At 36.5% G+C, this 13,169-nt stretch overlaps 1 protein-coding gene across 1 annotated transcript in view; it reads right to left on the bottom strand.

Moving 5' to 3' along the window:
- Nucleotides 1-13,169, bottom strand: part of CNTLN (centlein) — a gene marked incomplete at its 3' end in the record, with an annotated part of 196,525 nt that overhangs the window by 9,699 nt on the left and 173,657 nt on the right. The window lies entirely within an intron of this gene.

Raw genomic sequence — 13,169 nt, 5'->3', positions numbered from 1 at the left:
TTTTTCTTAAAGTGTAAACACTGTGGAAAAAACAGTATCATTTAGACTAAGCTCCTTTAGATGGGAATTATCTTCATTTTGTGTTATTGGTTCAATAGGATACATGCTGTAATATTAAATAACATGGTATTTAGAACACAAGATATGAATTAATACATTAAACCAGAAAATGTTCTTAAATATAGGTACATTTTTTTATTCTTTAGCAAAATAACTGTATTCATAATGCCATCAGTAGCAAGACAAAGCAGCTTCCGCAGAATCAATTAAAAATCTTTTCCTGATCCAGTCTACCAGAAACGTTCTTGAAATAACAACAGAAGTGTCAGGCTTTACTGTGGTCAAACAGAGATCTTTTTAAAGCTTATTCATACCTCACTGCATGAAGAAACACCAGTATACCTCTTTATTCAAAACCTGAAAATTTGGTTCCCATCAAGACAGGGTAATTCAAAACTGTCCTGGCTACTGATTCTTCCTGATACAATTTCCACAATCTAAATCATCACAGTAGTGGTTATCCATTGTTGATAAGCAGCATACCCCTGGAGCACACAAGCCCACTGTATTATTATTCAAGGCTTGCATAGGAAGGATTGTATTCTCTAAGCAGCTGGCCCATACAGAAGGCCTAGCCAGGCCAGGCAGTCTCTTTGCAAGGGTGTTCTTAGCAGACAGTAGGTGTTTTAAACAGATACCAGCTCAGGCATTGGGAGGAAGATCAGGTGCCAGACCAGAACCACTGCAATTGTTCTTTAACCCTGGCTTTGACAAGGTCTTAAGCAGGGGTGCCAAGAGAAGTCTCAATTTTAGATCCCACTTCTGCTGTTGAAGACTTTTAGTTAGTTTTAAGCAAGAACTAGAGCTTGATAGGATGTGTCATGCTGCTAATGCTGCATAATTAAACTGCCTTTTTTATCATTACTACTATTACTAGTGACTAATAAAGACAATAATAAAAAAGACAATTTTTCTATGATCATTTCTGAAATGTGGTATGCACCGCTAAGCCAGAAAGATGCTCACAGCTTAAAAAAAAAAATCCAGAAAAACAGAAGAATACTATCAAAAGAAAACTGTTTGAAAGGTTTAAATGATAGGACAGGAGAACCATTATCTGGAGTGGAAAAAAAGGGATTACCAGGATTTAGTAAAGCTGATGTAAAAACCTAGGAAAAGTAAAAAAATAGAGAGATGACTAGACAAAAAATCGTACTTGTGGTTAACGGGAAATAAGAAACCCAGCAGGGATGCTTGTTTATTTCAAACTAGAATAAGAGAAACAGTATGAAACATTCTGCTGAAAAGACTTTGTTGACCTGAGTGAAAGTTGAATGGAATCCAAACTTGATTTTGGTTTTTCTTCCCCAACATCACACAATACTGATCTTGAATAATACCTTCCACAGCTGAACATGAGCCAAACTGCACAACAAAGAATTGATGGTTCAAGTTCCTACCTCTCCTATTCCTAAAGTTCTCTGGTTCAGTGAAATAACACTAAGCATTAGGATAAATCATTGGTTGTATAACTGAAGTTATTTTGTTTCAATATTATTGAAGTATGACAAAAGCATTTGGTCAAAAGCAGAGTAAGACAATTTTATTTAAAAATTGTTGGCTGAGAGCATTAACTCATTGTCAGAAGATCCTCCTAGCATATTCAACTTTCATGACTCAAACAGAACTGTGATTGTCAACACAGACACCTTGGCTGAGTTTAAAATGAGAGAATAAGGTTTTCTTTCGATCGTCATATGTGGGGCTATCTTATAAAACTATCTCTCACCAGTAGCTGATAAACTTCTGAAAATTCTTTTTCTGCAGAATGCCTTCATCTCATAGAAACTGACTACAGAATTATGAAGGCTGTTTATTGGCATTTGGGGTAAAGTACTCTACAGCCTCTAGTGTATTCAAAACACAGTCATTAGAGAGCATTTGCTGATATATTTCAAAGAAAGCACAACAGATTCATCTGATTCCAAGATTTGTTTATTTTTCTACCACTTCTCAACTTAACATTTTTCTGTATTTAGCTAAAATTTAATTATTAAAAACAAAATTACCCTACCAAAAATTTGGGGAGAGGAGGTACAATGAAATTTGTCCCATTTTCTGATTCAAGTGTGGGTCCCTCCATCCACAGTATTTCCAACAAAATATCTTGTACATAGACAGAGCTGAGAGGAATGAAGAAACATGAAATGTTATGGGCAGGGAGCTAGGGCAACCTGGACCAAGCTCATAGAAGGAAATACACTAAGAGAGGAGAAAGCCCCAAGTAGAAAAGCACACACTGTGAAAAAAAAATTACAGATAAATCACAATATATTTTTGTAGCATTTGAAATGGTCCAACAGTAAATTGGCGCCTGCAACATGTAGGAGATGTATTTGACAATGGAAAAATAAGATCAACTGCACTTTTTCAATCAAATTGAATTAGCTTCCCAAATTTTAAAAGTAAAGAGATCTCTCTCAGACATAGGTGATCAGACTAGAAGATGCACATTTGTATATTGGTGCAAAGAGGAAATGTAAATTAAAGAAGTAAATATCAAGGAAATTAACTGCAAAGCCACATGGAAAGACTACAAATAATGATAAATAGCTAAGCACAGACAAACAAAAAGCATGATAATAAACGAAGTTAAACATTCATTTGAACATCTCAGACAACATACAACCATTGTCAGATGAAAGTCTTATGATATTATTAGATAAATTTTATGGGTGTATCCAAACTCCAAAAGAGGTTCATGATGCATGAACAAGATGATAGCAATAGCAACAGTGGAGCCCAGAAACTGCAACTCCACTGTGCTTGTCTTTTAGTTCAGAGTTCCAGAAAGGAAGATACCAGAAAGACCCTGAAGAATCTATAGCAGCAATCAAGGGGGAAAAAAAAAAGAAAAAAAAAAAGAAAAAGGAAGTTTAAACAAAAATCAAGGAAAGAGAAAATGACAACGAATAAGTTTTGATATGCAAGCATACACATTATATATAATCACAGTAGATCATATATAGCGGACTGGCACTTTAATTCCTTTTTTCCCTGAGTCATTCTAATACATTAAAGCATGGGCTTTCACTGTATGCGAAAAATAAGGCTACTTTACGGACTTTCAAATCGGACTCTCAGAGGCCAGCTATTTTTGAACCTGCCTTCTTCACATTATTAAGTTGTAATAATGATGTTTTGAAATACATTTTTCACTGGATAAGTGTCTTACCTTAAAAAAGATAGCCTCCCTACGATTTTAAGTTGCTTTTTCTGTTGTTATATCCTCATCCATCATATACAAATATATTCATGTGCTAAACTGTTTACTTATTAGTGATTTCGTTTATATGTCAGTTCATGCTTTACTACAGAAATGTTCAATGTCAAAGCCACACAGGTCTTTAACTGAGTTATGAAGAACCATTTCCAAACTGAAAATGACAAGAACTTAAGAGTTAACCAACACAGGTTTTGTTGGTGAGTGTACTGAAGCCAGTATAATATTGTTCTTTGATTAAGAAATTGATCCAATGCATTCTGGTGTGAAGGTGTAGGATTTTAAACTAAAACATTTCCCACTGTGTATTTCAGAATTGCTTGTTTTTAAACTTATAAGCATACATAGGTGATACAAACTGCCTGCAATGAAATCAATGCAGAATATGACTTCAGTACTGTATTGATGTATGATAACAATGCCTTTATTAGTACTAGTAATACTAGGATTTGATCTTTTCTCTTTGTTTTTCTTTGGTGTCAAATCTAGGGGATATTTTGTTAGTAAAGCCATTTTCCCAACTTAGATGTTACTGTCAGAGTTATTCCTGTGGGACACACTTAGCTGCTACCAGCCAACTAGGAGAGGAATCCCTGATTAATTCCTGAAAACAAATCTACAACACATCTTGTCAGACCAGTGCAATTGCTACTGTTCCGACTAGAAAAAAAACAAGATTAAAATTCTAACAACATGAGCTTAAAGTACCCAGCTTTTTTAATTAGTAGCAATTGTTGGATTATCTACCAACTCCATATGGTTATATAGAATATATCACATCTACTGAGTTGCATACAGTTCTAAAATATCTCCCTTATAAGCCTTTTTATTTTCACCACCCAAAATATTCATTCTTAAGATAATAGTTTTCAATATTAGTCTCTGCAGACATACACTTTTTAGCACTATATCTTTTGCCAGTTTTGAGATGTATAAAGACAAAGGTCTTTTCTTCATTTAAAAGGTCATATTTAATTAAACACTCAAAGAAGCTGTGGTCATACACAGACCCTGACAACACACTATTAATCAGGTCTTTACATCCCCAAAAGCTCTGACACTAGTTGATCCTGGAATTGACACAAATTGATCAATGGCCCCAAGTAATGCCATATGAACAAGTCAATGCCTAAAATTATTCTTGTAATTACGATGTTAATTTACACACTCTATTGTTATTGTTTGTAATATAATAAAACTTAATGGCCCCAAGACAGACCAAAGTCTGATGCTAGCACTGTAGCTATGTATAGCTAGATTGCAGTCTTGCACTGGTGCAGATCTCATAGCAGCAGCCATGGCTTAGAATCATAGAATCATTTAGGTTGGAAAAGACCTTTAAGATCATCAAGTCCAACTGTTAACCTAGCACTGCCAAGTCCACTATTAAACCATGTCCTGGTTTAATGCGCCACATCTACCTGGTAAATACCTGCAGGGATGGCAACTCATCCACTTCCCTGGGCAACCTGTTCAGTGCCTGACTACCCTTTCAGTGAAGATATTTTTCCTAATATCCAACCTAAGCCTCCCCTGGCAGAACTTACATTAGGTATGGAAAATTTTAAGCTTTACTGTGCTTGGTACAATAGCAATAATGCTGTGATGGGTCTGGCTGGGGCAGAGTTAATTGTCTTCTAGCAGCTCCTATGGTGAAGTGTTTTGGATTTGTGTCTAAACCAGTGTTGATGACAACACACCAGCTATTGCTGAGCAGTGCTTGTACAGCGTCGATGCCTTCTCTATTTCCCACCCTGTGCCCTGAGCCAGTAGGCTGGAATGCACAAGAAGTAGGGAGGCGACACACTTGGGACAGATGACCTGAACTGACCAAAGGGACATTTCATACCATGTAACTCTTGCACAACAATAAAAACTGAGGGGGATGGGAGATTGGTCAGGCAGGTAACCACTGCTCAGAGACTGGATGGGCATTGGCCTACATACCTTGGTTTTTTTTTTCCCCTCTTTCCTTCAGTTATTAAACTGTCCTTACCTCAACACATGAGTTTTCTTTCTTGCTATTCGCTCCCCAGACTCGCTGGGGCCAGGGAGTGAGCAAGCAACTATGTGGTGTTTAGCTGCTGGCTAGGGTCAACCAGCCACAAATGTATAGAACAATATAATATACAGGACAATTCTATACATAGTATTTTGTGTGTAGTTCAATATGAAAGTGTCTTTAGAGACATGTAATGTGTTCTTAGAAACTTGCTTGTTTTGTAGATTGGCATGGTGTAAGGATGTGAACCAGATCATTACACCAAAAATGAAATGGAAAATCTTTTCTGAAACAAGGTTAGTTTCCTAAAGAAACAAAAGTGTTGTGAAGATGTTGCAGCTGTCTGTGGAAAACAAGATCTAAATTTCACAGAACTGAACACTGAGTTTAAAGAACTTCTCTACTTTTGTGGTAGAACAACTATTGCTGGCCTAAGGTTAGGGCAGATCCTAGTGCTGTAAAAGGTTGAGAGCATTACCACCCCAAACAGCTCACAATCAACAAGATGTAACAGAATGAATGGATAAAGTGACACAAAGAGTTGACGTTATGCACTGTTTCAGCAGCTGAAACAAGCATTCAAGTTTCTTCAGTGAAAATACAGTTATTCCATCCTTATTGCCTCTTTAAAAATGACTTTCAAAATACTTCCAGTAGTAACGTTTAAACTGATCTCACAGCATGATTGCTGTATGTCAGAGAAAAGAAAAACTTTTCTATAGTAATTTCACTTTTTTATACATATTATTTAAGTTACCTCAACTAGCTCCTTCACTTGAACAAATACACCTTCTAGGCATAACTTTTTTCGATCAGAAAAGGGGCAAGAGTGTAACAAGAAATAAAGACAAGACAGACCACTGCAATAGATTTGTCTGGCCGAGGGCTCTAACATGTAGCATTCTGACCCATGGGAATGAGTCAGCCTCAGGAGGTTAACTTAATTCTTATGATCCCCAGAGATCACATGTGATTTCAGAGACTCCAGCAGAAGCCCTGAAAGTAGAGTGTAAAGGTGTAGAGGAGATATAGACTAGTCTTATCTTCTTCCACCAACGTTAGTATTCAGTACCAACCGAGAACACTATTGCCAAATATTAAAGTGGTAGTAACATTATTTTACCAATGTCACAAGGTCACACTTATAATGTGGTGTGTTGGTTTTATTTACCTGTCTTCAGTCACAGTTTCTGCTTTAGTTCTAAAATTTACAAACGTATATGTTCAAGCTATGTGGCTCAGCTCTTGGATTTATTTGTACATATTTGGAGGAATTAAGATAGGCTTTTATTATCTTTTCCATTAAGAATAAAGTAAACGAACAAGCTGTAAAATGCATTAAAATGCAAACAAAACAAGAAGATACACTCGAGGGAATATCAGAGTGACAATATTATTTAAAAGCTAGCAGAGCTGCAAAGTTGCAAAGGCTAATTCAATAAAGAGCTAAAAGGGAGAAATACATCCAGTAAAGCTAGATATCAGATTGATATATGTGATTTAAAATAAACAATCTTATGTTGATTGGCACTGAGAATAGTGCTCACAACTTCACAGAGATCAGTGGAAGATGAAAGCACACACTGCCTGGAAGAAATGCCTCACTTGATGACCTGTAAGAATTCCATTTTACATAAAGATTGAGAAATTGCAGTATGTACATACAAAATAATGTGGTACTGCAGTTGCATCTACAACCTGATTTTCCACATCCATTAATTAATACAAGCAAATCTGAACACACATGAGCATAACAAAGGATCTAACAGATAAGATCTGAAAAATTAATTGAAGTCATTTAAACTACTACCAGCCTCTTCTGCCCTTGTGGCAAAAGCTATCTCCAGTTTGCAGTCCAACTTCCTAGCTCAACTCTGCCTTCATCATGGCTCTGAGCTATTGATGACAGACTGTGAACTAGAAAAGGTGAATTAAGTAATATCCCAAACCCAATTATAGTAAGAACATCTGGAAAAGTGTAGACAGATTTGCACAGTATTGTTTTTCAAGTACTAAAGCTAAACCCACCACAGCTTTCCTGACAAAGCCCTTGAGTCACACAGTATAAAAGGGGCCTCAGGATTTCAGTATTTGAACACAAAACTCAGCTTCCTGGCATTTAGAACTGCAGATCCAAAAACCAGTTAAAATGCAATAAGGAAGAAGAGTATTAAGGTACAAATGACAGAAATGAGAAACTGTGTTGCATAAAATTTGATAATCGGATTCCTATCACAGGTAAGATTTGAATTTGTATAACTACGCTGGCTTAAGTTGTGTTATTCCTGCTTGCCATTAGGGGAATAGAGGGGAGAAAGTCTCACTTAGCTGGCAACTTTAAATACTACATTTCTCCACATTTCTTAAAAATACCTTTGCTACCAATCTCATCCTACATCCTCCACCAAAATACCATTCCTTCTTGAGTCAAAACCATTGAAAACAAATTATTTCTTTATAACCATTTATTTTCAAGTACAAAATTGAGAATGTTCTTTTGACTGCATTTTCTTAACCAGCTCCAGGTGCAGAAAAGCATAGGGAAGAATATTAAAAATATTTCAACCTATATTTGACATTTCTAAGAAAAGGAAATTGAATACATTGTGCTATGTCCTACAAGATAGTTCAATTTATTTACAAATTAATAGAAAAGTGACTTAAGTCATGGCCAGTTTTTAATTCTAGATTGTTTTCAAAACAAACCATATTTAAACAAAGATGCAGCAATGGACTTATTACGGACAATTACAATGTAGTTTATATTTCTGTAGAGAAGTACACAATATATATTTAAGAGTATACTTATGTGTTTTGAAATTTCCCTTTGTGATTCAAAATTAGATATTTTTTTATTACTGGTCTGCTTTTTCTCTTTTTCTTTTCTAATCCTCTCTTGATAACTTTTAGCTATCACACTTTCATTTATGCCTAAAATCTTGTCTTAAAAATCTGTTTCTTTTCATAGCATTCTTTGTAACGTGACTTCAGGTAGAATGAAGCCCCTCTTATTGCATCAGCTGGGCACCACAGTTATAGAACATAGAGCAGATACTTACTGATACAAGGGACAATTGGTCATATATAATATTACAGCTTTACAGTTATCTAACCTCTCCTGTACATTAGGCTTTAAGACTGTCAAAAACTTAGGTTGTAGACCCAAATGTTTTCAGACTGATGCTTTTTTTTTTAACTATCAGCACACACTCCACGGTTTTCATTGTACCCTTACTAAATTTTCAAGACAATTACCATGTTTTGTGACCTACAACAGGGAAAAAATAATAGTTTTCTTTATAGCAGAGAATGAGTTGAAATATGTATAATCAGCATGGGATGACAGGCAGAATATTTCTGTCAAAATATATTGGTTTCTAAAATTATATTTATGTGAAATGGGCAATAATAATAATTTAAAGTCCTATTTACTTCAGCATTAAGTCCTACCTCATTTACATTAATTTTTTCCCTGCTGTAAATTCTTTGGTTTCAACAGAATTACCTCTGATTTACACAGGTGCTAGCAAAACTAGCATCATTCCTTTAAAACATCATATATTACAGTTATTTATACAGGAAAAAAAAAAAAGGCACTGACAGAGATTAGAGCTTCACATACATGTAGTACAAGATGCCTGGGATCTCAGAGAGTTTATTATCTGAACAGTTAGGGCAGACGAAGTCAGGACAGTTATACCGGACATGGCAAACAAAGAATATTCAGGGCAGACCAAGAAATACTGAGGTGAAGCAACACTGCAAAGGTCACAGAGCAGGTCAGTGACCAAGATGTGAAGAGCACCAAGATCTCCTGATACTCAGTTCTCTGTCTGAGCTTATGCTATCTTTCTGCAGAAACACAAGCAAAGCATAAAAACTATAAGCCAGTTGCCCTGTGTAAGACCACTGCACTGCTGAAACAATTGTGTTCGAAACCTAATTTAAGAGGTCAGCTCTGGCATTACTTACACTCTTCAAAAAATTCCATAGATCTTATTAACTCTGTTTTCTTAAAATACTGTCACTTGTTTTTTTATGGTTCCACCCTCCTAGAGCTCTTCCCACCTCTCTGTAGCTCTTTTGGCATGTCTGTTGGGGAATCCCCTCAGCTCCCACCTTTCTAAATTACTGTGGATGCTTCACAAGGCTCTGTATATGGGTGCTTTCTGTTCTCTCTGCTTCAGCTTGCTCTCTTAGTGATCTGATCAACACACATTGAACAATTATTTCTACATGAACTCTTAAATAAATCATTACTGGACAACTTTCTTCTCCTTTCCAAGTTTTCCTGCTTTTCCTGTCATTTTGCTAAAAAGCTTTCCAATCACTTCAAGCCCAGAGCTTTACTATATGCTTTGTACTCATGCATCCATCCTTCAAGTCTTCCAGTTAGCCCTTTTTCCAGTCAACATCGTTTCTATCTTTCACACTGGCCATTATCTTTAAACTAGGCATCCTTCTTAGTATCTCCAGATTATGCACAGGGCTGAGTATCAGTTTTAAAAAGCAGTCTCTCCAAGCCATTTAAAGGAAGTGCAAGTGGATCTATACCTTTCGAGGGAGTGCACTGCAGAGTCTCCAAGCTGCTCCCAGCTGAGCCTGCTGCAGTCTCGTTTTCTGAAAAACTTAGATTTTTTTTTTTTTTTCCTGAAGGCAGAAAAGGAAGTTATTTGCAAGTTGGTGAAAATAGTTTCCTGTTCAGCTCTAGTTTGTTGGATTTGTTCACACAGTATCTACTGTTAAAAAGTCATGGTCTATGAGAATGGTTCCTAGGCACTGTAAGAAAAAAGAAAGTAGCACTAATATCAACAAAATCACCTGTGTGACTCAGACATGCATCTAAACTTTGCATGAGACGTACATGCTACAGAAACTGTATGTATGCAGCTACAGAAACCTGCATACCTTGCAATTTGGTTACATAGGTTGAACAATTTAAATAAATTCCTCTAAACTCTTAATACAGAGGGGGATATAAAAAAAAAAAAATTCCAACATATTTTAAGCTACATCTGTTATCATCTTTACCTATCATAGTCAAAAACCAAAGTGAAGTGCTATCCTTCTAAGCGTAAAAGCAAAGAAAAAGAAGAGTAAGGAAAAGCTTTTCAAAACCTTTCTATTTATTCTTTATTTTTAGTAATCAAGATTTTATCCATTAAGACAGCTACATTATATGCTGTTCCTGGCATACTGTATGCATCACTAACCATATGCCTTCTGTAAACTATAAGAGTTCAGCCATTCACTTCATTCATTAAAATTCACAGGGCCTATTATTCTGTTTATAGTCTAATAGATATTCACTGTCACTATTCAGGCCTCTGATTCAATTTGCCTAAATCCCAGATGCAGAGTAATCCTGATGGAGATTAGCTTAATTTATCACCAATTTCTTCTCAGAACCATGAAAGGTTGGTATTTCATAATAAAAGCTGTGTTTCTCCTTTTTTCCTAAAGCAACACGCATAGTGAAAAAGAAGCAATAAATGCCTAACTGTTTTTAATGGTGAGATTACGCAAATTTTGCTTTGCATATAGGACATCTTCTCTTAAAGGTGTGTATTCTGCAGATAAGAATACTGATTCTCATCAGACTGGAACGCATCCCTGTAACCAAATATTATGTGGATTCTGACTGAACACAGATTGGCAGGCTCATCATCTACTCCATACAATACAAAATAATCACCCCGGGTGTACTTTTCTAGGTAAAGTGTTGACAGTTTGGAGTGTAATAAATGAAATATAATTGTCTTTTGGCTTTTAAGTGTTCCCAGTGGGAAACATTTTCTAGCAACTTGAAGTCATGTTAAAAGGTGTCCACTTTCAAATCAAAACTGACCGTGCTGATTTACGTAAGTGATACTATCTCTTGTTGTTTGCAAAATGTCCCAGTGACCTCCTGAAGAAAGCTTTGTTTGATTAAACAACATTTCCGGATTTGCATGGTTCATATACAATTGTGTAAACTTTTCAAAATAAATCAATTTTCATCTGCACAGCAAACTATAGCTCTATTTCAATAAAAAGTTAGTCCATTTTTGCCAATTATAAAATCTTACCATTACCTATTATGCTTTGCATTTTTAGAAGAAGAAACAAATCGTCATTCAAGTAGCATCTCGCATCTGATCTGAGTACCCATGTAAAAAGCATGTTCTGTACACCTTGGGCCTGGAAGAAGTTGGAGCAGTAGTAGTGCCAAGGAGACTGAATCCCCAGGGTTTGAGAATACATTCACCAATGGAAACATCCTGTGAAGAATATTTCTTACTGTCTCACCATAACTGGAGAATTCTGAGAGTCCCCTGCAAGGATTTACTTCTATCCAAAAAAATGACTTTGTAGCTGGAGGGGAGGTACAGGCAGTAGCAGTGTACTTGTGTTGCTCTCTTGTTGGAAAGGACCTGATAAAAAGCAACTGAACATTTCCCAAATATTTGAGCCTTCCAACCCAACTACTAATTATCTCTTTTTTTTTTTTTTTTTTGAGATAAAGAGCAAATAGGACATCACCTGCATATGGCCATTCTGTGAAGAACATGCTTCCTGGCAATGCTCTATCTTCCCCAACACAGAACAGTTCAAGAGTAAAAGACAATGATGGTAAATAACAGGAATGTGCCAAATGACAGGAATTTTTGACATATGATTCTATGATTCTATGAAAGTGGTGAGTCGTTAATTAGATTTATTCTTTGTATCAGGAAGAAGTTTCATGTGACATTTTCAATTAGCACTGCCACTAAAGGGTAGTCCCAGCATCTCTAGCCTGCAACCATGTAAACCTGTCCCTGCTCTGACACTCTGTGGTACACAAAAGCTGGTGCTCCGGGTTTTCAAAAGGTTAACTGCATTTTCATGAGCTAGCTCACAATTGACCCACATAATGTTTATGATGACATTTCATAAATGGAGGAGGGAGGAAGTTTCATAGGGGCAGAAATGAGCAGTGAGGGTCACTCAGAGGTGGAACTTCTTAACAGAAGTGTTAACTTACCTTCAACTGCATATTAAACTACAGGCCAAGACAGCAGTGAGAAAATATGCCATGCCAAAATTAATGCCAGGATTCAAGGTAAACTGGAGAAAGGTAAGAGAGACTGACATATATTGGGTTATAAAGTAAGCTGACTGAACAGCAAATGACTGGCAGAACATCACCTGGCCAATCATAGGTGGAATAAGGCCTCTGATACGTGTGGCCGCACGTAGCTGTATGTCAAACAACAGAGCAAGGCGGAAATGCACCTAGCTTAAGTCCTGCTCTGAGTAGCAGAAATGAGGGCTGATGTCTTAAGAGAGTGAGTGTTAGATCCCCAAGTAGATCCACTAAGCTTGCCAAGTAAACTGCCATGGGTCTTGATTTTGGCAGTCAATTCTATCAGATGGTTATACTGGAGACCTATCAAGAACAATGCCAGAACAGACCAGATGTGAACTGTGCTTCAGTGGGTATCCTCTGTGGAGGGTACACAAGTCCCAAATCACAGAGGCATTATGGAAGTAAGAAACGCACTCAACTGACTTTGAAGCATTCAGCTGCCATTACCTATTTATTACAGCCACAGCTGAATATAGGTGCCTTATCAAAACTTCAAAACATCTTCCTCAAGGTCAGAAAAGTTCTGATATTTTCATGCTCAGGCACATGTCATCACTGCAGATCAACTTATAAAAATGAGTTTTGCTGATGTACTGGTCGAATGGGACAGACAACACTACTGAGTCTTGAGCTAGTCAAAGTCTAGGTGAGCTAAAAAAAAAAAAGTATAGAATTCCTGCAGAATTAGACAGGATTTTGGACAGTTTCTTAGCAAAATAGTATGCTGTACCATATTTTTGATAGACATCCAGTCAAGTAGTCTAATAGCATTT

The sequence above is a fragment of the Platalea leucorodia genome, assembly GCF_965183815.1.
Source record: "Platalea leucorodia genome assembly, chromosome: Z".
NCBI classification, from domain to species: domain Eukaryota; kingdom Metazoa; phylum Chordata; class Aves; order Pelecaniformes; family Threskiornithidae; genus Platalea; species Platalea leucorodia.
The sequence above is the reverse complement of the archived record's forward strand: the minus strand, read 5'-3'. Positions and strand labels throughout refer to the sequence as shown.